Here is a 25,033-nt window from a genome sequence, read left to right as displayed (position 1 = left end):
TTCAATCTCCTCATTCTTGTAAAAATAAAGAAGACTAAGTATGGTTGACTCCTACAGGTCTTCCTGAATGATAGCACCCTGAGTGTCTGTCCATGTGACATACTGGACCTTGAAGTTCCTTCGAAAAGACTAAAGAGGGGAAAAGAGAAGCCTGGAACCTCTTCTTTGAGCCACACATAAATTCAGATCCAGCTGCCATGCTTTTTACTTCACTGCTCAACAAAGCCAGGTAAAGGAGATGCAGCTTTATTTAGTGCCTGTGCACACAAAAGCTCACCCACAAGCAAGGCAGGTTCCCCGACTACTGTGAGAGGACAGGGTGTGGGGAGGGCTGCAGGGGGCTCCACGCAGCTGAGGGTTCTGTGCTGTCTGTCGCAGTGTCAAGCAAGATCAATAAATCCTGCACAAGCATGATTGAATCCTGGGAGGAAGCAAACGTCAGCACGTTAGCAGGTGCCTAGCAGGGACAGGGCCTATTAGAGCCAGCAGTTGGCACCAGCCCTGGAATTGCAAATAGGGCCAGAGATCAGGCACAATCTGACATTCTCCAGTTCTGCCAACCTAGAGGAAGCACACAGCAAACACATGCCCATACATGTCCTTTTCAATAGATTTCCCTTCCTAAGCAGAGTGTGTTTTACTAGCTATAAAGGGTTGTAGGCAAGTTGGGAAATACTGGACTTCTTTACTATAGGGTTTCTGGGTGAGTTTAACCTATTAAAATGTGTTGAGGACCTTCGAGAGGGAAATATGGTCACCAGTGTGGTCCACATGTCCTTGACCAGGGAACCTTTCCTAGGAGGTCCTCTCACATAGCCGGAGTGTCCTAGCAGGCACTCTGCGAAATGCTGAACCGAGCAAGCTCCACAGACCCCAGGGATAAATGAGTGAGGAGATCCACCCCTGAGAGTAGAAAGGCATCAAAATGAACTGTCTTAGTCTGTTCTGGCTGCTATAACAAAATACAATAAATTGGGTTACTTATAAACAACAGAAATGTATTTCTTAAAGTTCTGGAGGCCAGGAAGTTCAAACTCAAGGTGCCAGCATATTCATTGTCTGGTGAGGGCCTTCTTCCTGGTTCATAGATGGTGGCTTGTCACGATAACCTCACATGGCAGGAAGGGTGAGGGGTCTCCCTCAGGCTTCTTTTATAAGGCCACTAATCCCACTCTACCCTAATGACCTATTCACCTCCCAAAGGTCTTACCTCCTAATACCTTGGAGGGGGTAGGCATTTAACATATGAATTTGGGGAGATATAATCATTTTATCTACAGCTTGACCACGTCCACATTGAGAGGTTCCTTTAACCCAGGAATCACCTGAAGCTACGCTATGTTTCCCAGGCTAAGTCAGATCACCTCAGGGTGGTGATAAATCCCACCTCTGAGGGTGGATGCTGGGCTGCCTCATGTGAGTCCATGGGCTTAGCTCCAGGACATCGTGGGAGCTCTGTGACAGTCAACATGCATTTTCGGGAGTAAACTGAAACTGGCTCAATGTTGTTGCCTTGGGAGGTAGGTGTAATGGGCTAAATGGTGCCCCCCCCAAAAAAGATATATCCATCTTCTAATCCCCCACAATCTGTGAATATTACCTTATTTGGAAAAAGTTCTTTGAAGGTGTAATTAAATTAATGATCTTGAGATGAGGAGATTATCTGGGTTATCCAGGTGGATCATAAAGGAAATGACAAGTGTCCTTCTAAGAATGAGGCAGAGGGAGATTTGAGACACACAGAGGAGGACAAGGCAGTGGGAGGACAGAGCAGAGATTGGAGCGATGCAGCCAGAGGCCAAGGAATGCCAGCACTGCCAAAAGCTGAGAGAGCCAAGGAATGGATCGTCCTCAGAGCCTCTGAAGGAAACGTGGCCCTGCCAACACCTTGTTTTCAGACTTCTCAACTCCAGAACTGTGAGAGAACAAACTTCTGTTGTTTTAAGCTTCACAGTTTGCAGTAATTTGTTACAGCAGCCACAGGAAACAAATACAGCAGGTTAGAAAATATTCCTGCTTGCAGATGCTTTATTCATCACCGATAGACTTTGGTGTTGACTTGGTCACTCCAACGGCTGTAGCTGAGCCTAGGGTTTCAATCTCCTGCGCCACACAAGGCTACGACAGTTCTTAGGATCAGCTTCCTAGGCCACAGATGAGTATACCTTTCTAACTGATGAATCTCTTTATATATACAGTCAGCCCTCTGTATTCGTGGGTTCCGCATCCATGGATTTAACCAACCACAGATTAAAAATATTAAAAGAGAAAGGATGGTTGTGTCTGTACTAAACATGCATAGACTTTTTTCTTGTCATTATTCCCCAAATAATACAGTATAATGACTATTTACATAGCATTCACATTGTATTAGGTGTTCTAAGTAATCTAGAGATGATTTAAAGTATATGAAAGGATGTGCACAGGTTATATGTAAATAGTACACCATTTAATATAAGGGACTTGAGCATCCATGGATTTTGCTATTTTTGAGGTGCTAAAACCAATCCCCCATGGAGACTGAGGAGAGACTATACATTTTCATCTGCTATTTTAGCCTCTAACCTGAAATTGTATATTTGCTCCAAAGTGAAACTCTTCCTGAAAGTTTTTATCTTAGACATCCGGAGTACAAAGGATTACCTGGCATATCTCCTTTGTTTGTGGAAATCATTGAGCTCTGAAGTTGAATTTCTCTTGCTATCTTCTTGCATGTCTGTATTATTGCTATGGACTGAATGTGTTCTCCTTCCCCCAAAATTCACATGTTAAAATCCTACTCCCTAATATGGTGGCATTTGTAGATGGGGCCTTTGGGAGGCAATTGTATTTAGATGACTTCATGAGAGTGGGGTCCCCATGATGGGATTAGTGTCCCTATGAGGTTTAGGCCACCCAGTCTACAATATTCTGTTATGGCAGACAATGATTATCAAACACCTTTTGAGTGCTTATTCTGTGTCATATGTTATGTTAGGCCCCCAAATAAGCAAGTTAGGCAGGTCTAAGACCTGATCCCTGTCCTCAAGATAAGTTATAGCTGCATTAAGAATTACATATGAGGCTGGGCATAGTGGCTTAAGCCTGTATTCTCAGCACTTTGGGAGGCTGAGGCTGATCACTTGAGGCCAGGAGAGGCCAGGAGTTTAAGACCAGCCTGAGCAACATAGTGAGACCCCATCTCCACAAAAAATTTAAAAAATTTGCTGGGCGTGGTGGGGCATGCCTTTAGCTCCAGCTACTTGGGAGGCTGAGGCAGGAGGATCATTGAGCCCAGGAGTTTGAGGCTGCAGTGAATTATGATGATGTCACTGCACTCCACTGAGGCAATAGAGTGAGACCTTGTCTGAAAAAAAAGAACTATGTAGGAATACGCATGCATGTTATTTTTGTCTGTGAAGTCCTCCCTGTCACTTCTACTGATGATAATATCCACCTTTCTTCTGGAGAACTGCTCCTCTCTCACTCAAACACAGTTCTAGGGGGAGCGGCCAGTCTCCCCACTGGCCCGTCCTTCCCTTCCCTGGGGAGGGCAAATGTCTGCTCCCCTGGTGCCCACGGTGCTGAGTTTCTACCCCTGGTCCCTCAACCTACTTGCCACTCTTCGCCCCACCTTAAGTCCAGGCTTCTGACACTTTAGTTCACACTTGCACCAACAGAGATTGACTGTGATCATAACAGGATTTTTCATTTAAATTTTAACCAGTTATTCAGAAGCTCCATGTCCCACTCCTCCTGGGGTAGCCCTCAAAACTGTGTCCTTATACAGCAGAGTGCCCCACTTCCTGATTAATAAAATTGTAGAGACCTCTTTCTTGACCAGTCCAACTTCTGAGTATTCACTAAGAGAGTGAATATACAAACAGACAACAGCTAGACCATATACAACAATAGAACTCGGACCCACACTCTGCTACAACCAGTCCAGGAAGCCAAACCACAACCTCTGCAGCAATCTGCCCAAAGTGGCCAGTACTTAATAACTACCAGCTTCCTAGCTACTTTGCTGCTGCTTCCAAGTTAGGACTAGCCAGAGAAAGCCAAATAGGCCCCCAGTCACATGGGCTACCCTGCTTCTAGTTAGCCACTTGCAGTGTCCCCAGACCAACTGTTTCCAATGAGGGCACACCAGGAACCTTTCATTTTTCCACTATGAAGCTTTCCCAGCTCCTCTGCCTGCCTTTGAGTCTGTGCCAAACACAAGGGGCGGGTGGCCAACTCCTTTTGCACAGCAAGCTCTGAATAGCCTTTGTTTGTTCTCATCTGGGTGGTCTTTATTCCCACTTGGTTTTAGCTTTTACTAGTCCTTACGTCTTTCTGTTGATGCCCCTGCCTTTAGACAACCTTCACCGCACTCTGAGACCTGTCCACCAGCCTCGGATCTGTACCTGTCCCGCAAGCATCAGCCTTTTCCTGCAGTGACTCATCATTCTCCTCATCAGGCCACTCCATTCCACAGCAGGGGAGACCTCCAATCACTGCCAAGACACCCACAGAGCCTCATTTTAGCCCCAGTACTGGGGAAGTGGTTGCCATGGCAATGGATGCACTAGGCAGGCAGGCGGGGCGAGTGGCTCACAGCAGCTGGCACCCACGGCAGGAGGGGCCAGGCCTTCTGCTTGTTCTGTGTTGCCCGAGGCCCCCCACCCCCCATACCCCACCTCTGAGAGCAAAAGGGGAGCTGGGAGTGGGAGTTGTACACGAGCCATCACTCTTGGGTCCTTGATTTAGCACATCCCTCACGTCCGCTGCTAATGGTTGGCGTCACTTGGTTGTGCAGCTTAGACTGTGTTGCTTAGCAACAAAATAACAAATAAGGTGCATCAAATCTCTATTGATGGATGCAATCTCAGTGCTGTATGCCAAGGTGGGGGTGGGGGTAAACCTTTTTAAATGGAGGATTAACACATACAGGGAAAAGTGCACAAAATGTAAGTGCGCATTTTAATAAATTGAAAACAACACCCAGATTAAGATAGAGAAGCCCACCAAGTTCCCACTCCCCATGGACATGGGTACGACTTTTGTCACCATTCATTTGTTCTGCCTGTGTTTGAGCTTTACATGAATAGACACATATAGTGTGGACATAATTTACTTTGCTCATCACTAAGTCGGTGAGATTCTCCTATGTTGTGTGTGTGGTAGGGGGAGAAGGGGGTGCTTTTGAGCACCATTCCAATGCCCCCAGCTCCAGAACAGACCTTCATCAGCCTCCTGGCTTCTCTGCCTCACCTTTCCCATTGGAACTCCTTGGATGGATGCAAACTCAAGCTGACCTTGTGTCCTAGGATCTGGCCCATCTCTACATTCCTTTCTAACAGCTCCCAACCTCTTTTTGGTCCACCAGTGAGGCTGGGAACCCTGCATCCCTTGTTCCTATCCCTTCTGCCTTAGGACATCCCAGAGGCCTGGCTGCCAGGACAGCTCACTGCATCTTGACCCTAAGGCATGAGACCTATATTTCTTCCAGAGAGTGTCCCATTTCAGTTAGTTGACCCTCTTCATATTTTTTAAACTGTTTATTTTGAAATAATTTTAGGCTTATAGTAATGTCACAACAATAGTATTATAAAAATTTCCATGAACATTTCACACACATTCCCCAAATGTTAATATTTTGCCACATTTGCTTCTTCATCACTCTTTACCTCTATCCATACATATATAACTTGTATGTATTAATTTTTCTAAACCATTTAGGAATAGATTGTAGACATGATAGCTTGTTACCCTTAAATACTTCAATGTATGTTTCTTAAACACACACATATACACACACAAACATTTTCTTACATAACCACAGTACATTTACCAAAATGAGGAAATTAACTTTGACACACCATTATTATATAATCTACAAACCTTAAACAACTTTTGTCATCTATTAATGTTGATGTATTTGAAAGTTGTAATGTTTTAAAAAATATTTTTATTGTAGTAAAATGTAACATAAGATGTACCATTTTAACAATTATTAAATGCACAATTTATGCCATTAATTACATTCACAGTGCTCTGCAACCATCAGAACTGTCCATCTCTAGCACTTCCTTGTCATCCCAAACTGAAACTCTGGACACATCAAACACTAATTTCCCATTTCCCCTCCTCCCAGCTTCCAGTAACCACCATTCTACTTTGTCTCTGTGAATTTGACTATTCTTGATACCTCATATAAATGAAATCACACAATATTTGTCCTTTTGTGACTAGATCATTTCACTTTGCATAATGTCCTCAAGGTTCATCTATGTCATAGTATGACTAATATACTTGATAATGAAAGAAAAACCCCATTTTTCTGAGGTCCACTATCCAGAATTCATACTGCATTTGGTTGTCAAGCCTCTTTAGTCTCCTTTAATAAGGATCAGGTCCTTAGCCTTTCTTTGTCGTTCATGACACTGACATTTCTGTAGGGTATAGGCCAATTATTTTGTAAGACATCCGTCAATTTGATTTGTTTGATATTTCCCCACAATTGAATTCAGGTTGTGCCTTTTGGCAAGAGCAGCACAGACAGGACTATTGTGCCCTTCTGGTGTAGCATACTGGAGGCACATGTCTATTTGTCTAGTTACTGGTGATGTTGACTTGGCTTGCTTGGTTAAGGTTTGTCAGGTTTCTCCACTATAAAGTTACTATTTTCTCCTTCCTACTTAGTTAAGTATCCCCCTGTTGGGAGATAGTTTGAGACCCTATACAAATCCTGTTTCTCAAACCTTCTTCACCATTTAGCATTTGTTGACTATTCTCCCCGACACAATTATTACTATACGAATTCCACTGGTATTTTCTCACCCCGGTATTGCTTCTACATTTTTTAGATGTTATTTTACCATAAGGAAGAGCTTTCCCTTCTCCCCATTTATTTATTTTTTCATTTCTATAATTGTATCAGTGTGTACTCCTCGAGTCTCACTTTAGACTGATTATAATAAAGTAAGAAGGGTTATAATTCAATACTATCATTATTGTTACTCAGATGATCCCAGATTTGGCCAATGAGAGAGCCCCTTTACGCTTCCTTTCTTTTGTCCTTTTGACAAGTTCCTATCACTCCTTGAGCACTTCCTCACTGTCTGCCAGAATCATATGTTCTGGGCTCATTGTGTTCCTTTCCTACATTAACCTTGGAATTTGCTGTGTCTCCACAGAGCCCTGATTCCTTTCGGCCGACAATGGTATTTGGAAACCCAGCTGAGCTTTGAGGCCACCTTAGCCAGTGGGATCACTGGGGTATCTCTGTAGGAACACACCAGCCTTAGCTATGTAGCATTTTGCCCTTTACGAATGCGTCACACGTCAGTTCTGCTAATCAAACTGCTAAATTATATGTATTAAAAACCATGAGTTCATTCTGGGAGCTGTTTTACAAGTGATTTATTTTCTTTATTTTTTAAGACACGTGTTTATCTATTTGTTTCCTATTGCTGCTATAAATTACCACAGATTTAGTGTCTAAAAACAACACAAATTATTCTCCTACAGTTCTGGAAGTCAGAAGTCTGAAATGGGCTTCACGGGGCTGAAATGGGCTTCACTGGGCTAAGACCAAGGTGTTTACAGGGCTCGCGGGAGGATCTGTCTCCTTGCCCTCTCTGCCCCCTGGAAGCTGCCCGCACTCCCTGACTGGCTCCCCTTCCTCCACCCGCAAAGCTAACACGTCGCTGCGACCTCCTCTGTCTCCCCGTTGCCCCCCTCCCGCCTGCTCTGTGATTCCTGCACATTGTTCCACTCAGGCAATCTACGGTCATCCCCAATCTAAAAATCCTTAATCCTATCTGCAACGTCCACATTTTTTTTGGTAACATATTTGCAGAATCTGGAAATTAAAAAGTGGACATCTTTGGAGGACCATCATTCTGCCTATCGCTATGTAGTTTATGTATTTTTAAATAAATAACAAATTATTTGGGGAATACAAAAACAAAACAAACAAAACAAGAGTCGTAAGAAAGACGGCCCAGGACGAGGGCACACCCTTGCTGGCGTCCACCAGCTCCCGAGCAGCCCAGCGGCTGGAAGCCAAGCCAGCCCCGAGGCGAGGCTCCCCGGTGCGGCGTGCTCCTCTCCCTGGCTCTGCGAGTCCTCCAGCTGGCGTGCATTTTAGAAGAAAAACCAGGACACGGCGGGGAGCTTGGGACGCGGTTTCCATTCGAGTAGATGAATTGCGAGCACGCGGTGCGGTGGCCCCCATCTCCGCGCGTCCTGTGAACCGCTGTCCACGCCGCGGCCACCGCCCGTCTGGGCCCGCGCTCCCGGCGTGCCACCTCGCCTTCTTCCAGCTCTCCCGCGTTCCCGAACCCCTGCTGCTGACACTCCTGTTTCCTTTCCTCCCTAGTACAAACATTGTTATTTCCCGAACCTTCCAACCCTCCCCCCTGCTGTCACTTTCATTCTGAGCCAATCTCAGTCTGGGGCAGTCGGGATACTTTCCGCTGACTCGGTGCCCCAAATTTCTGCACCCTGTTTCCCTCCCAGCTCTCCCCACCCCCTATCTCTGGTAGCCCTTGGGGAGCATAGCGCCCACCCAGGACGCAGCCCCTCTTGTCCCCGGGAGGCGCCTGTACCATCGCTTCTTCTCCCCCACCCCAGCCAGAGGTCAACAGCCACCTCTGAGGGGCAAAATCCAGATGCCGGTGCAGACGGCCAAGCGGGTAGGGCCGCCATCCGTGCCCTCCGGAAAACCCTGGCCCGGCTTGGGGTCCGGACGATTGGTTTCAGGGTCCCCCAGGGCAGTTGAGTGCCCTGGCGCCAAGAACTTGGGAATGTCAGCCTTTTCTAGGACTGCAGCCCCTGCGGGGCTGCAAAGGGTGCAGGACCCCCAGCCGCTCAGCCTTCCCAGCTTCTGCCCGGAGGACCCCCAGGGGGGACTCCCAGGAGCTGTTTCAAGGCGCTTTTCTTGTGCTTAGAACAAAAATGATATACAACTCCCTAAGGCTGAGAACTGTCCCACAGCCTCAAAGGCCTGGTTATATATAGCTCACATGCCATACCATTCATCTGAAGGTTGACTCAGTGATTTAGTATAGTCACACGGTTTTGCCACCATGACCACAATCCAGTTCAGAACCTTTTTCTCTCTGTAAAAAGAAAGCCGTACCCATTAACAGTCACTCCTCAATCCTCCTCTGTTCCCCAGCCCCTGCAACCACTAATCTGTTTTCTTTCTCTATAAATTTGACTGTTTCTGGACATTTCATATAAATGAAATTATATGATATGTGATTTTTTGTAACTGGTACCTTTCACTTAGCTCACTGCTTTCAACTTCCAACCGTGTTGTAGCATGAATCAGTACTTCATTTCTTTTTATTGCCAAATAATATTCCATTGTGTGGACATACCACATTTTATTTATCCCTTCATCAGTTGATGGACAATTGGATTGCTTCTACTTTTAGGCTGTTATGAATAATGCTGCTATGAGCATTTGTATATAGATTTTTGTGTGGACATATGTTTTCAGTACTTTTGGCTACATACCTCCGAGTGATACTGGGCCATGTATGGTAGCTCTAAGTCTAATATTTTGAGGAACTGTCAAAGATCCAATTTTATATATTTTGGGAAGAGGGAGGTGGGGCCAGTTCAAAAAGCAATTGCATAGATCTGCAATGGCACTAGATAAATGAGCTCTCAGGTGTTTACAGAGAATCCTCTATACAGAGACCTGCTCACTATATTGAAACGAACAAGAGAGAGCTCAGGGAGAGCTCTGTCCACTGAGAACCTCCTCCTCTCAGTGGGGAGGCAGACATTCCAACTCCCAGCTCTAACCCATTACAGATGTCTTAACACAGAGAGTGCAGAAACCCACAGGAACATCCAGCAGAGGCTGGTTGGTCTGGGGGCTCTGGGGAGGCCCTGGAGAGGAGCTTTACAGCTGAAATAATATTTGTGTCCACCTCCAGGAGACTTTGTGTTTTGGCAGCAAGTTGGATAAGAGCCTTCTGGGAGGAGAGAACAGCTTGGGTTAAAGCCCAGCCATGTGGGAGTGCTTGATATATTTGGCAGTGGTTAGAGAAGGAGGAGGGAAGTCAGAGGAGAAAAGCCTGGGAGGGTAAACCAAGGCACAACTTCAACACCATGCTAGGGAGTTTGAATTTGAACCTATGGGCCGTGGGTGCCATTTGAGGACTTGAGGTTGGGCAGGATGGTCCGCTCATGTTCTGGAGCCATGGCTTTGGAGGTGGAGAGGGAAGGAGGACTGAAGATGGGTCTGGGGGAAGGCTGCCATGGGGACAGACAGACCAGGAAGAGCTAGGAGCAGGCCTGGGAGGGAGGGTGAGAAAGAGGGAGGACACAGATCAGAATGTCCACAGGGCTACATAGAAGGTGGAGGTAGTGAGGGAGCAGGGAGAGCCACGCTGATTCATAAAGGTTTCAGTTGTTTTTTTCCAGGGAGAAAAAATAGCATTGTCTTTGATATTTACAGCGCCCAGGGCATATACAGCCCCTAAATCCTTCAGCAGCATGATTGTTTCACCCAATTGAGTTCCAAGAAGTTAGGTCCAGAAGAAAACTCAGAACTTGTTGAGAGGCTTGCAAGTTCTTTTGCTTTGGGACAAAGCCTTTGCTCTCTGTCCTGACAGGGGCACCCATCCTGTAGCAGCTGCCCAGGAGGGTGTTTTCTGTGGCACACACACCCCTAGCAACACATTTGCAAACCTCTCCGGACTCCTCTCAATGGCAATTTAAAGCCCACCTCAGTGTTAGCAGAAGCGTGGAAAAGGAAACCTTTGTCTCCGGAAGCTGTCCTTTTTCTTTCTCCTTTCCTCATTTCTCTGTTTTTAGGTTTCCTCTCCCTATTTCCCTCTTCCTCTGGAAGTACCCAGAGCTCTCTAGCAGCCCCGGAGTTCCTGAAGGACCCATTCCCAGGGGGGCATCATGCCTTCTCCTGCATCAAGGCCCTGAGCTCAAGCACAGGCTGGGGTGTACAGAAAGGGGCCCTGACTGAAGGGGTCCGAGGGAAAACATTCCTGAAGGATGGACAGAGGCTGAAAAAAATCTGGTCTGGAGCTGAAGAGTGGCAAGTCAGGGAGTATTCTCAGGATGCTGAACTCAATCCCCTGCTTATGCCCCTAAGCTTCATTACTCACCTACGTGTCCCTAGATATCAAGTTCATGGTCAGGGAGAAAGGCTAGTAAAAAGAATCTGAAGTGGGAAAGAGCATGTAGAATTTGGCAAGGATGAATAATTGGGGCAGGTGTGTCGACAGTCTCCTGACCTTGATATTTCTGCATGGCACTTCCTCACTAAGGATTTCTTGGAATTCGCCAAGTCTGCAGAACTGGTCAGATGTCAGTGTGACACTGCTCCCCATCCAAGCATTGCTCCTTATTGCCAGAGTATGACAGGTTTGGCAACCTGTGGTGACAGGGGGCCAAGCCTCAGTTGCGTATGCGAAGATTATCCTGGTCTTTCTCTGTGTCTTCTGCCCCAGAAACCTAACCATGCTCTAGCCCTAGTTCACATTTATGTTCAAATTTGCCCATATCCTCTTGGGAGTTGGATGCTTTCATAATCTTACAATGTTGTGAAATGTTTAGACATCAGGAAACCAAAGAGAGTTGACCTACAGGTAGAGAATAGTAATGCATTTTAAAATAGCTAAATGGATTCTGTGTTATTTTTCTTAGTTGATGGTTAAAATCCTCCTTTAAAACCAGTGGGTCAGATTTCTCTTACTCATCTATAAGTGATTTCTGATAGTTTTAAAATAAGAATTAACTATATTAAAACTGGCCTGAATGTGAGCTTCTAACCCAAAATATATCTTTGGCCTAATTTCATCCAGTTTACAAGTTCAGAGCCAAGAGCTAATTTAATCAATGTTTATGTCCCCTTTAAACATCATTAACAATATGTGTTAGATTGCTACAGTCATGGCCCCCAATGGATAGTGTCCCTGTGTCCTCACTCCTTTGCAGTGTGACTTTGCTGCTTCTCCCTAAATGAAGAGGTGGGACCTATTTTTCTACCCCTTGACTCTGGGCTGGTCTCATGACTTGCTTTAACCCATAAAATGCAGCAGAAGTGCTGTTGTATAACCTCTGGAAACAGATCTAAAGAAGAATTGTAAATTCCATTTTCAATCTCTCAGAACACCTAGGGTACACCTGGTGAGAGAAGCTCCCTGACAGCCATACCAAGGCCCCAGACATGTGCACGGGGCCAGCTAGACCCTCCAGCCTCAGTGAGCCCAGGAGAAACCAGCAGAACCATGAGAAACAATACATTGTCGTTTTAAGCCACTAAGTTTTAGGGATGTTTGTTCTGCAGCAAATAGGTAAGAAAAGAAAAAATACAAATAGCATCCTAAACAGTGATGAATGGAGTCCTTTTTCTATAAAAATAGACCTCCTCTCTTAAAAGAGATGGGACATTTCCCAACTTTCCAGAGTGATAGGGTAGACTCTTCACCTTTGAAATAAGAAAGCAAAGTTTTTCAGGGTAGCCTATGAATTTAGATTTGAATGCCAAAATCTAATAATGTTCACCCACTTCAAACACGTGAGAAGTTTTACCATTGAGACTAAAAGCTCGTCAGGGAGGAAAGGGAAAGAGATTGAAAAGGGTTTTGGCCACTGCTTCTCATTCTGCCCTCACCAGTGCTTTGCTTGCTTCCAACTCGGAGGAGTTTCAATCTGGCCTCTTTTGTGCTTCCCTGCCTTTTGCATTAGCAAAACTGTGCTCTCCCCTTTTGGTCTCTTTTGATGGGGACACTTTGTTCATTGCAGTTCTCTCTGTGCTAGCAAACGTTTGCTGTTTCCAAAAGGATATGGTTTCCCTATCCTTTGTGGTCTCACTCTGACATCGTGAACTTTCTTGCAAAAATTTAAATTAAAACTTATCTGTCCAAGTGAAGATTTCAGGAAGAACTTCCTCGCTGTTTTAGTGGAAAAGAAACCACATGATTGGACAATACTCCTTTCATGGATTTCTCTTGAAATTAAAGAATTTGGTGACAGAATTTATTCCTCTGTTTGCCAGAATTTGGGGCAGCAAATTAACCTAGAGAAAAAAAGTGAGTCAAGGAATTACTGTCTATACCTTATGATATTTGTCTCTTTATAATATATTTCACATTATTTTAATTTACATACTATAAGATTGACTTTTGATTTTGGTGTGCAGTTCTGTAAGTTTTAACATATGTATAGACGTGTATCCACCACCACAATCAGGACACAGAACAATTCCATCCCCCCAGAAAACTCCCTCGTGTGCCCCTTTGTTATGAAGCCCTTCCCCGGCCCCCCGGACTTAAAACCCTCAGGTCTGTTCCCCTTCCTACAGCTTTACCTTTCAGAGTGCCATACAAATGGGATCAGGTAGGAGGTAACCTTCTGAGACTGACTTCTTTCATTCATGTGTTAGGATGTTGAATAATTTGTTCCTTTTTGCATCTGAGTCGTATTCCATTACATGGACATACCATAGTTTGTTTATCCCTTCACTCACTGAGACACTTGCCTTGCTTCCAGGTTAGACAGATTATGAACAGAGCTGCTATAAACATCTCTTTATTTTAATTCATAAAACTGTAATGCTGTTTATTTCAAAGCTACTTTGTCAACAACAATATTAAACCATAGTTTATGATACTTAGCTTTTTTTTCAAGGGTTTACTCTAGCAGTTTTGGGGGAGGTGTTGAATATGCATTTCCTTTGCATTGTCACTTTTATTTTAAAAAATCTTGGCTGGAAATGGTGGCTCAGGCCTGTAATCCTAGCACTCTGGGAGGCCCAGGCGGTAGGATTGCTTGAGATCTGGAGTTTGAGTGTAGCCTCAGCAAGAGTGAGACCCCCATCTCTACTAAAAATAGAAAGAAATTAGCCAGACAACTAAAAATAGAAAAAATTAGCCGGATGTGGTGGCGCATGCCTGTAGTCCCAGGTACTCGGGAGGTTGTGGCAGGAGGATCACTTGAGCCCAGGAGTTTGAGGTTGCTATGAGCTAGGCTGATGCCACAGCACTCTAGTCTGGGCAAACAGAGTGAGATTCTGTCTCAAAAAAAAAAAAAGAAAGAAAGAAAGAAAGAGAGAAAAGAAAAGAAAAAAATTGAAAAATAATAGAATCGTGGTGTGACCAATTGCAGTAAGCAATCTATAGGTTAGTGATAGACTGTAAAGCTCAGCATTGGGGTCAGCTGAATGACTGTGTATGTTGAAGTTTCAAATTCCATTCTGTCTGTATCACTGAGAGGCTTTCCAGAAAAATGGAAAAATGGGATAGATAGATATTAATAGATTGACAGACAGATAGTTCTGCACTGAATTGTGTCCACCCCAAAATTCATATGTTGAAGCCCTAACCCCCAATGCTACTGTATTTGGAGACAGAGCCCTTCGGGAGGTAATGAATGTTAAATGAGGTTGGAGGGATGGGGCCCTAATCCCGTAGGACTGCTGTCCTTATGAGAGGAGGAGGCTCTAGAGATCTCTCTCTCTCTGTGGGTGCACAGAAGAAAGGCCATAGATGGACACAGCAAGAAGGCAGCTAGCTAAAAGCTAGGGAGAGAGGCCTCAGCAGATACCAACCTTGCCAGCACCCTGACCTTGGACTTCTTGCCTCCAGAACTGTGAGAAAATAAATTTCTGTTGTTTAAGCCACCACAGTAGTGGTACTTTGTTATGGCAGCCCTAGCAGACTAATACAGACAGACATATAGAGATTTATTTTAAGGAACTGGCTCATGCAATTGTGGAACCTGGCAAGGCCAACCTCTGTAGGGCAGGCTGGCAGACTGAAAACTGAGGCAGGATTTCCATGTTATAGTTTTAAGGCAGAATTCCTTAATTCTCTAGGGAACCTCAGGTTTGCTCTTAAGGCCTTCAACTGATTAGATGAGGCCCATCTACATTACCAAGGGTAATCTCCTTTATTTAAAATCACCTGATTTAAATTGTGATCATATCTGCAAAATATCTTCACAGCAACATCTCAGCTAGTGTTTGACCAAACTACCGGGCACCATAGCCTAGACAAGTCGATGCATAAAATTACCCATCACACTGCCCATCAAATTTTCAGAAAGCTGTCATTTAGAGCAGAGATAAGATCTCCCTCCACATTGCTGCCCTTTGTCATCTTGTTGTGTACAGAGTGAAATGAATTGATGAATAAGGGGACTATCGTTCTAGTTAGCCCACCAAGGCTGCTGTGTAAACAAGCATGGGGTCTAGCATCCATTTCTTTGAACTCAGCTACCTTGCTGCAGAGAATGTCAAATCCTGCCCTTGTAGACAACTCAGCAAGACTGAGCTCTTTGCACAACGAGCTTGCAATTTAATGAGACCATGTAGGAATACTAAGTTCACAAACATGATAATAATGCCAGTTATTTATTTATTTATTGAATGTTTGCCCAGTACCAGGCATTGTTCTAAGCACTTTACATATAATTTATTCTGTTAATCATGTCATTTAATTTTCAAAACAGCCTGTACGCAGTAGACACAATTTCTACCCCCTTTTACAATTTAGAAAAGGAAGCAGTGGTCTGTTTGCCTGTGTTGTGTATCAGTTAGCTAGTGCCCCCTCCCCCCCCAAAAAAAAAAACCCAAAATGAATTGCTGGAAATCAACAATTATTTAATATCACGGATCTACAGGCCAGCTGATCTAGACTGGCCTTGGTGGGACGGTCCTGCTTCAGGGGATGAAGGTATCTGGCTGGGCGTAGGTTTGGGGAGGGCAGCGGTCAGGGAGAAGCTCTTCTGTGGTCATTGCAGAAGCGAATGAAGGCAGGCCCAAACACTGAGTGCTTTAAGCCTCTACCTGCATCACGTGCACTGACATCCTGTTGGCCAAAGCAAGTCAGTCACGTGGCTGAGCCCAGTGTCAGTGGAGTGGGAAAAGTACTCCTCTTATGGGAATCAGGTGAGCGGGAGAGGGTTTTTGAACAATCCTCTACTCTATCATGTTGTATCAGACTTTCAGTAATGGAACCAAGTGATCAAATTTAACACCACTCATAGTAGAACATCTAACATTATGTGCCTCCTATCACATACTATGACATGGTGTTCTTCAGCCTATAAAAACTGCACAAAAATGTTTAACCTGAAATTCATCAAGCCTCTAAACTTAACTTCTATTAATAGTTCACAGAAAATACCGTAGAGGAATAAGTTAAATAGACACTGTATCAGTTATATATTGCTGAATAACAAATTACTCCACAACTTAAAAATAACAATAAACAATATGAAGGTGGCCCAAGAGAAAGCAAGGAGAAAGCCACATGCTTTTTAGGGTCTAGTCACAGAAGGCACAAGCTTTCACTTTTGCCACGTTCTACTTATTAGAAGAGAGACACTAAGTACAGACCACACTCAAGGGGAAGTTCCATCTTTTAAATGGGGGACAATCACAGCATTTGTGGACATATTTAAAATCACCACTGGTGTTATTTTAGGTTAAAAAAGACTACAGAGATAAAAAAAAAAAAAGCAATGTGTGAATCCTGTTTGGATCCTGGATTTTATAAAAAAAGCCATAAAAGTCATTTTGGGGATGATTGGGGAAATCTGAATATGAAATATATATTAGATGACATTAGAGAATTATTGATAATTTTTATAGGTGTGACAGTGGCCTTGTGGTGATGTTGAAGAAGGTTTTATTCTCAGAGGAGGCAGAGGAAGAGTACAATGTCAGGATGTCTGGAACTTATTTTCAAACAGGTCAGAAAAAAGAGAGATAAAGCAAATGAAGCAAAATACAAATACTTCTAAAGTCTAGGGGAGAGTACACAGTCACTGTACTAATTTTTGACTTTTTCATACTTTCAAAATTTTAAAAATAGAAGTAGATAAATATATTAGGATATTTTGGGGTCAAATTTGGGGTGCAGTTCTCAAATTCAAGGCCAAGGAATTAGGTTGTTATTTTTGGTTAGCCCATAAAGAGAGTGAGAACTTCTTCTTTTAAGTTAATGCTCTTCTTTTATCTAATATTTCTGACAAGTGGGTCAAGCCACATTAGCTTCAAGAAACTCTCTTCCTGAAGGAGACACAAGAAGAAATACCCCGCACTACCTGTGGGGCTCCCTCTGCTAAACCAGGCAAAGAAGCCACCTTGAAGACATTGAAGACATTTAAGGAGGAGCAGAACAAATCAGAAATGAATGTCGCTGGGCAAGGTGGCTCACACCTGTAATCCTAGCACTTTGGGAGGCCGAGGCAGGAGGCTGGCTTGAGGCCAGGAGTTGAGACCAGCCTGAGCAACATAGTGAGACCCAATCTCCACAAAAAAAAAAAAAAAAAAAGAGAGAGAGAAAGAGAAAGAAAGAAAGAAAAACAAAATATTAGGTGGGCCTGGTGGTGCATGCCTGTAGTCCCAGCTACCCTGCAGGCTGGGGCAGGAGGATCGCTTGAGCTCAGAAGTTTGAGGCTACAGTGAGCTATGATGACACCATTGCATTCTAGCCTAGGCAACAGATTGAGACCCTGTCTCAAAAAAAGGAAAAAAAAAAAAGAGAGAGAGAGAGAGAAATGAATGTCAAGGAGAAAAGTCAATGTATTTTACAAAGAGCAGAGCTCCAGAATCTTTAGTAAAATTCTGAGGAGGAGGAGTGAAGTTTGAAGGTGGGGAAGGAAAGTCCTGTCTGACCCTCAGGCCAGCATTTAAAAGAAAACCTCCACAAAGCCTGTCTGTCTGACACCTGAGGACTCTGGGAAGAAAAGGAGGGAGAGTTGTGTTTGAGAGTCACAGTCTGGTAAAGACTCAGGATTACTCCTTCAAAACCAACCTCCTGTCCCCTAATTTCAGAACTCAAAGGGAATCTTAAGTATTATAATTTGAGGCAAATGATTAAAATGAATAAATTAACATCAACATTTGATAATGATTGATAAATCTTACACAAAATATTTCATCCATTTAATGACATATATTATTTTTAGCAACTAGATATTGATTTAAAAATCCCATTTAATTGAAGTCCATTGGGGTAAGCAAGCAGATAAACCCAGAATGTGGGACATTCTATAACATAACAACGCAGCGGGGAGACTACTTTAGAGTTTTTTAATGTTTTAGATTTTTTAGTGTTAAGGAAGAATTTTAAAAAGACTTGGAAATAGAGAAGGGATGACTTGATGTCCTAATCTTTTGATATCATGCTGGGGCACTGTCCAACATTACCACAGTATACAACTTAATTTCAAACTACTTAAGATGAATTTTGATATTTTACAAATTTTTGAGGGCAGATGGCCAAAACTGAGAGTGGTGCAAACCATTCTTATCTGACAGCAATGGGTATGAATTTTGCCTGGTAGAGAGCGATGGCCGTGATTTCAGGTTACATACAGTTTATTGCCTTAGAGATTGTTACACAGATTTTTAAAATTTAACAGCAATTTTCTAGTGCGTATATGTACTCAGTCTCTCAAAGTTTCTTTTAACCAGCTTAACCATCGTGTTGCTCATTAATGAGGTAATGAAATATTTGATACCTACTTACTTTGTAGGATACTCATGTTTTGCCTTTTTGAAATTCTACTTTGAAAAGAGACTTGAAGTATATAACATCAAATGCAAGATCTAGACCTTATTTAGATCCTGTTTTCCAGCAAAGCAATGGGGAAGACATTGTTCATTGTTAGGGACATGGAGGACATTTATATGATGACCTAGGTATTCCATGATATTAAGGAATAATTGCTAACTTTGTTAGGAGTGATGATGACATTTGGTATGATGAAAGAGTCGTGTGTATGTTTAAGTGTATTAGTTTAGTGTATAACAAATTACCCGCAAATCATAGTGTTTTAAATGTCGGCTTTATTATATTTAGATATGGGAAGGCCAACAGATCAGGAGGTGACTGCCATTGAAAAGGTAGTTTGTTAACACTCACAGATCCCAAGGAGAAGGGGCACACCACACCACAAGTGGCTTCTCGAGGATGCACCAGGGGTGGGGGGCGGTGGAAGTGGGCAAGAGCCTTTTTGTGGTTTCCAGGGGAAGGAACAGGTGAGGCAGGGTAAGCAGGCTGAGGATTGGCTAGTTTGAATCATTTCAGTGTGCTCTGGGGCTGGAGGGCTGTCTGTAGTTGTCTGGCACCTGGCGCTGGGGTGAGAGTGCAGGTGGACAGCGGCCCAGAATGTGAGAGGTGGCACAAAGGAGGTGGTTGGGGCTTGACTCTGGATTGGCTGGTTTGCATGTGAAAGGCCTGCACTATCTTTAGTACAAACTGGCCACCCCTGGCAGAGGCACACTCTCCAGAGTCAGCAAGGCCCCAGCTGTCAAAGCATCAGAAACACACGGTCACTATGCTTAGTGACTTGAAACAGGATCATTTAGTATTTCATATAGTTTCTGGGGGTCAGAAATCTGGGATTGGCTTAACCAGGTGGATCTGGCTCAGGGTTTCTTGGGAAGTTACCAACAAGATGCTAGCCAGAGCTGCAGTCATCTGAAACTTCACCGGGGCTAGAGGATCTATGTCCAAGATGGCCCAGCCATGGGGCTGTTGGAAAGAAGCCTTGGTTCTTTACCACGTGGCCTCTTCACAGGGCTGCTGGCTTCTCCCAGAGGAAGTGATCTGACAGAGAGAGTGAGAGAGGGAGAGAAAGATGCGAAGATGAAAGCCACACTTACAAAAATAAGTTAATGCCGGACATGGCATACTGTTGTGTCTTAGTTCCTTTTCTGTTGCTTATATAATAACAGAATAGCTGAAACTGGGTAATTTACAAAGAAAAAGAATTTATTTCATACAGTTATGGAGGCTGAGAAGTCCAAGGAGGATGGGCCCCATCTGATGAGGACTCTTCACCAAGTCCGGAGGTGGCAGAGGACAGACATCACATGGTGAGGTGGCTGAGCATGCTAGCTCAGGTCTCTCTTCCTCTTCCTATGTAGCCACTAGTTCTCCTCCCATGAAAACCCATTAATCCAGTAGTCCAGCAATCCGTGAATGGATCCGTCCACCCATGAGGGCAGAACTCTCAAGATCCAATCACCTCTTAAAGGTCCCACTCTTGGTACCACCACGTTGGGCATTAAATTTCAACATGAGTTTTGGAGGGGACAAACATTCAAACCATAGCACAGTTATTGCTGCCACATGCTGTTGGTCTCACAGACCAACTGTGGTGCCAAGAGGCTTGGGGGTGGGAGGGGTGGGGACAAAACTCAAGGGTGTGACTACCCGGCAATCAACCTGGGCCAACTACCAGACGACCACAGCCCACCTTCTGGCCCCCAAAATTCCTTCCCACATGCTAAATATAGTCAACGCCTTCCAAAGTCCCCAGTGTCTCATCCTAGTATAGCATCTGTTCACCGTCCGGTGTCATAATCTAAATCAGGTCCAGGTGTGACTATATTTCTGTAAACGCAGCCTCCAGCACAGTTCTGTGCACCCCTGCCGCACCCTCCCCCACTGAACAGACACGGAATAACCACTCTAGACACTCCTGTTCCACAAGGGAGGGGGGAAAGGTATCACGTGTTTGCAGCTCTACAATATCCTCAGCCTGTGTCCTGCCAGTAGAGTTTTGAGGGTCTAACATTTGCTTTTTGTGTTATACTGTCTCTGTCCCTTTCAGTCCAAGCTGGTGATGTTACCGTATAAATAATTATCTTAAAAACTTTATGGATTTTCTGTGAGTTTTATTGGAGCCTACTTCATTAGACAAATGCAATATCCACAAATCTCTTTGAGATGAGGCCTTCCCTACTTTTAGCTTCTGCAGACGGCTGAGGGACAGTGCCTGTAAGCTTCCTGTCTGCACTAACCTTTGATTGAGAGCGTCTGTGAGGCACACCTTTAATCTATATACAGGGCCTCTGTCTGACTGAACAGTACTCTGAGGTGCCACCTCACATCTCTCTGAAATCTTAAGATGATTTTACAGTAATACCCCAGGATTCATCTCTGGACCACAACTATTCTGGCAGGACCCTGGATTTGATCTTTTCTTGGAAACCATTTCTTTCCCTTTCTTTCCTTCCTTCCTTCCTTCCTTCCTTCCTTTGTTCCTTCCTTTTCTCCCTTTCTTTCTTTCTCTCTTTTTCTCTCTCTCTTTCTTTCTTTTCCTTTCTCTCTCTCTCTCTCTTCCTCCCTCCCTTCCTCCCTCTCTTCCTTCCTTTCTTTTTCTATAGATGCACGGTCTCACTCTATTGCCCAGGCTGCAGTGCAGTGGCCCGATCATAGCTCACTGAAACCTCAAACTCCTGGGCTCAAGTGATCCTCCCAGCTCAGCTCCCCTCCCTCTCAAGTAGCTAGGAATAAAGGTTGCTACCACGCCCCACCACCATTTCTTAATTGTGGCATAATTGGCCACCTGGGAAGGCAGGACATTTTCAAAATCATCCAGTCCCAGTTCATTTTTGTTTAAAGCTCTTTCTTTTCATTGATCTCTGTCCTCTAGCATCTTACTAGAAGCAACTAGGCAGCACTGTCAATATTCTGATTCAAAATCTCTTTGACTAGACCACCTAGTTCATGGCTTCTGTGCACGTAATTACAGGCAACAGCAGTGCCACTGTATAAAGATCCCCTGCTCCCAGTTTCTGATAGCATCTACCTGACTGTAAGCATTCACCTACAAGCTTTAAAGACTTGAGTCTTTTATTAACAGCTTCTTCAGATAATTGAAGGCTTTCACTAACACTCTGGACAAAGCCCACAGCCCAGTTCCAAAACCACTCTCACACGTGAAGTTTTTGTCACAGCTGCACCCCACTTCCAGGTATCAACATCTGTATGAACTATCAATTGCTGTGTAACAATTTAGCCCAGATCTTAGTGGCTTAAAACAATGCATAGTTCATGAGAGTCGGGAATCTGGAGGTGCCCTAGCTGGGTGGGTCTGGCTCAGGGTCTCTCAGGAGGTTACCATCAACATGCTGGCTGGGTTGCAGGCATATGACACTTGACAGGGGCTAGAGGGTTTGTGTCCAGGATGGCCCAGGCACATGATCCTTGCTACACAGGCCTCTCCATGGGGCTAGTCAAGATGTGGCAGCTGACTTCCCCCACTGCATGTGATCTGAGAAACCAGTCACACACACACACACACACACACACACACACACACACACACACACACAGAGAGAGAGAGAGAGAGAGAGAGAGACACACGTCATGGTGTCTTTTATAACCTAATGTTGGAAGAGATGTACCATCACTATTCTGTATTCTGATGGTCCTACAGACCCACTGTGGCACACTGTGGGAGACGACATAGGAGTATGAATTCCCAGAGGCAGGAAACATTATGAGTCATCTTGGAGGCTGAGTACCACAAAATTATTTAGGGGTGAAATGTCATGTTGTCTGTAATTTCCATACTTTGCAAAAAAAATTGATGGAGCATGTATAGCAAAATATTAACAATTATATCTAGATCTGGGTTATAGGGGAGTTTATTGTATTCTTTTTATTAGTCTATATATTGTTAAATTTCATAATACAAAGTTTAAAAAAAAAAGCAAATTTAGGCTTACTATCTGGGGTGACAAGATGGCCTACTGGCTCAAGAACCTTCTAGAAATCAGCCCACTTTCTTCTCTCCTCTGACCTGTCTTTGCCAGCAACGCCTGCCCCATGCTGGAGATTCCTCGCTTTCCCTGCAGCTGCACCACGGGTCAGGCTGAGTCAGCAGCACCGGCCCATAAACGGTAACAGATGAAGTGGAATATGTTCTCTCTCAGGTATTATTTTGAGATGTCCTGAAACATACGAGCACTTTTTCTGATTTTGTTCCAAGTTTCATGAGGTGCAGTTCCACAGAGTACTTTTTCTGACCTTGGCTTCAAAGTCAGTGTTCATCATGGGAGTTTGAGCAGAGTCAGCAGTTTTGTTTACCTTTGCCCTTGCCCCGTTTGTTAATTCAGCTTGGACTCATTCTGTTCTTGGAATTTAGATCCTTATTTCATAATGAGAAATAAAAACAACTTTGGAGGGGTAGCCAGCAGCGACTGCTGAGTCATAGGTCTTTAATTTATAGGGAACTCCATGAAATCTTAATGCTCACTTCTGCTGAGAGTTTCTATAAGAATGAAACTTTAACTTTTTTAAAGAGCCTAGGTTAAATATTTACTTGTGTGATGAATTTTCCAGTGGAGTTTGGAGCTAAAATTGGTGAAGCTGAAAAGCTGCCATTTTGAGTGTTGCAAGCAGTTTGTGCCTTTTAGGATGGAAACAAGAATTTTTGTTTAGGGCAGGTCTTCAATTTCTTCTGGGTAATAACACTTTGGTGACTTCCTTTAATTATTCAGATGCTAGCAAAACACCCATTATTTTGGAGCAATCCCAAGCCAGTAAAATAGTCAACTGTAGATGTTTCAGACTGTGATGTGACAGGTCCTGTTTGAAAGAAAATTAGTATATAGGCCGGGCGCGGTGGCTCACGCCTGTAATCCTAGCTCTGGGAGGCCGAGGCGGGTGGATTGCTCAAGGTCAGGAGTTCGAGGCCAGCCTGAGCAAGAGTGAGACCCCGTCTCTACTAAAGATAGAAAGAAATTATCTGGCCAACTAAAAATATATATACAAAAAATTAGCCGGGCATGGTGGCTCATGCCTGTAGTCCCAGCTACTCGGGAGGCTGAGGCAGTAGGATCGCTTAAGCCCAGGAGTCTGAGGTTGCTGTGAGCCAGGCTGATGCCACGGCACTCACTCTAGCCCGGGCAACAGAGTGAGACTCTGTCTCAAAAAAAAAAAAAAAAAAAAAAAAAAAAAAAGAAAATTAGTATATCTCTAGCAGGATGATACTGTCTTGCTCAGTTTCGGCTGCTATGACAAAAACACCATAGACCAAGTGACTTAAACAATAAACATTTATTTCTTATAGTTCTAGAGGCTGGGAGTCTGAGATCAGGGTGCCAGGAGGATTGGGTTCTTGGTGAGTGTCCCCCTTCCTGGTTTACAGATGAGGAAGCAACATATCTCTTCCTACAAGGGCACTAATCCCATCCATGACCTCCACCTTCATGACCCAAGCACCTGGGTCCCAACGGTCCCACCTCCTAATACCATCACATTGGGGGTTAGGATTTCAATTTATAAATTTTGGGGGGGTACCAACATTCAGTCCACAACATCTTTGCAGTGGGAAGGACAAGAAGTGAGTCTACCATGGTGTGATGGCTTGGTAATGTGCCCACTTGGCTAGGCTGAGCTGTATTTCCTAGAATTCCCTTTTCTTGTGTATTTCCACTTTGGGTCCCTTATGAGGGATGTGCTTCTGCAGCCAATTGAAGTTGTTATCATAACCTTGGTCAGATGACCAAAATACGGGGGAGTGGGGCATGTATGAAATGTATGTCAACCTAAAATAATCAAAAGTCAGAATCTAGTTTAAAGGGAGTTTATTCAAGCCCAAAGTTTGAGTATAAGCCTCCTGGGAAGCATAGATTCCAAAGAATGGAAGTCAGTATTCCAAAGGGCAGAAGTTTGGGATCGTGTACGTAGACAAAGTGTAGGGAGGCTTAACAGAATTTCAACATCCTTCTATGTAGGTAAGGCTTGATCCATAGCTACAATGATCTGATTAGTTGAGGTGGTCTTTTTCCTTCTTTTTCTTTCAAGAGAGGTATATGTAACATTTTACACTGAAGATGTAACAGTCATCAGTCTTGGGTGCCAGCGGGTCTGAGTTAGGTACAGGACAATACAGGAGTCAATTCACAACAAAGATCAGTGATCGCAGGAGGGGACAATCTGGTCACTGGTGTCTCCCAGTCACTTACAGAACGCCAAGGAAGAGAGCTAATCTATAATCTGTTAATAAGAAACAGAACTGCAAACATGCTACGTGACTCCAGTCTCCAGGGCTTAACTTCCTTGGCATGATAAATTTAGAGGGTCCTGAATATTTTTCTTTCACACGTGTAAGAATTTCTTTTTGAAAGTAGATTAATTTTGATTTACAACAGAGGAGTTACAGGTCTCAGGAACCAGACAGGAGTATAAACGTCACAGGCTGGCTGTCTTCCTTCCCCAGGCCTCCAGATACTCCCCCTGCGCCTCGCTTACCTCCCTCTCCCTGCAGGCTCTTG

The 25,033-nt window shown here is 44.1% G+C and overlaps 1 long non-coding RNA gene across 2 annotated transcripts in view; it reads left to right on the top strand.

Moving 5' to 3' along the window:
- Positions 1 to 25,007, top strand: part of LOC123648381 — a 31,015-nt gene extending 6,008 nt beyond the window's left edge. Inside the window, exons 3-4 of one of the 2 annotated variants that reach the window (XR_006738597.1) lie at positions 58 to 229; positions 24,979 to 25,007. This is a non-coding gene — a long non-coding RNA (uncharacterized LOC123648381). Of the gene's footprint in view, positions 1 to 57; positions 230 to 22,567; positions 22,882 to 24,978 lie in introns of those variants that run through there. The other variant, XR_006738596.1, reaches the window with a different exon arrangement.
- Positions 25,008 to 25,033: the final 26 nt, after the last annotated feature.

Source organism: Lemur catta, chromosome 12 (assembly GCF_020740605.2).
Source record: "Lemur catta isolate mLemCat1 chromosome 12, mLemCat1.pri, whole genome shotgun sequence".
NCBI lineage: Eukaryota > Metazoa > Chordata > Mammalia > Primates > Lemuridae > Lemur > Lemur catta.
Note: the sequence above shows the minus strand (reverse complement) of the source record. Positions and strands in the feature narration are given on the sequence as shown.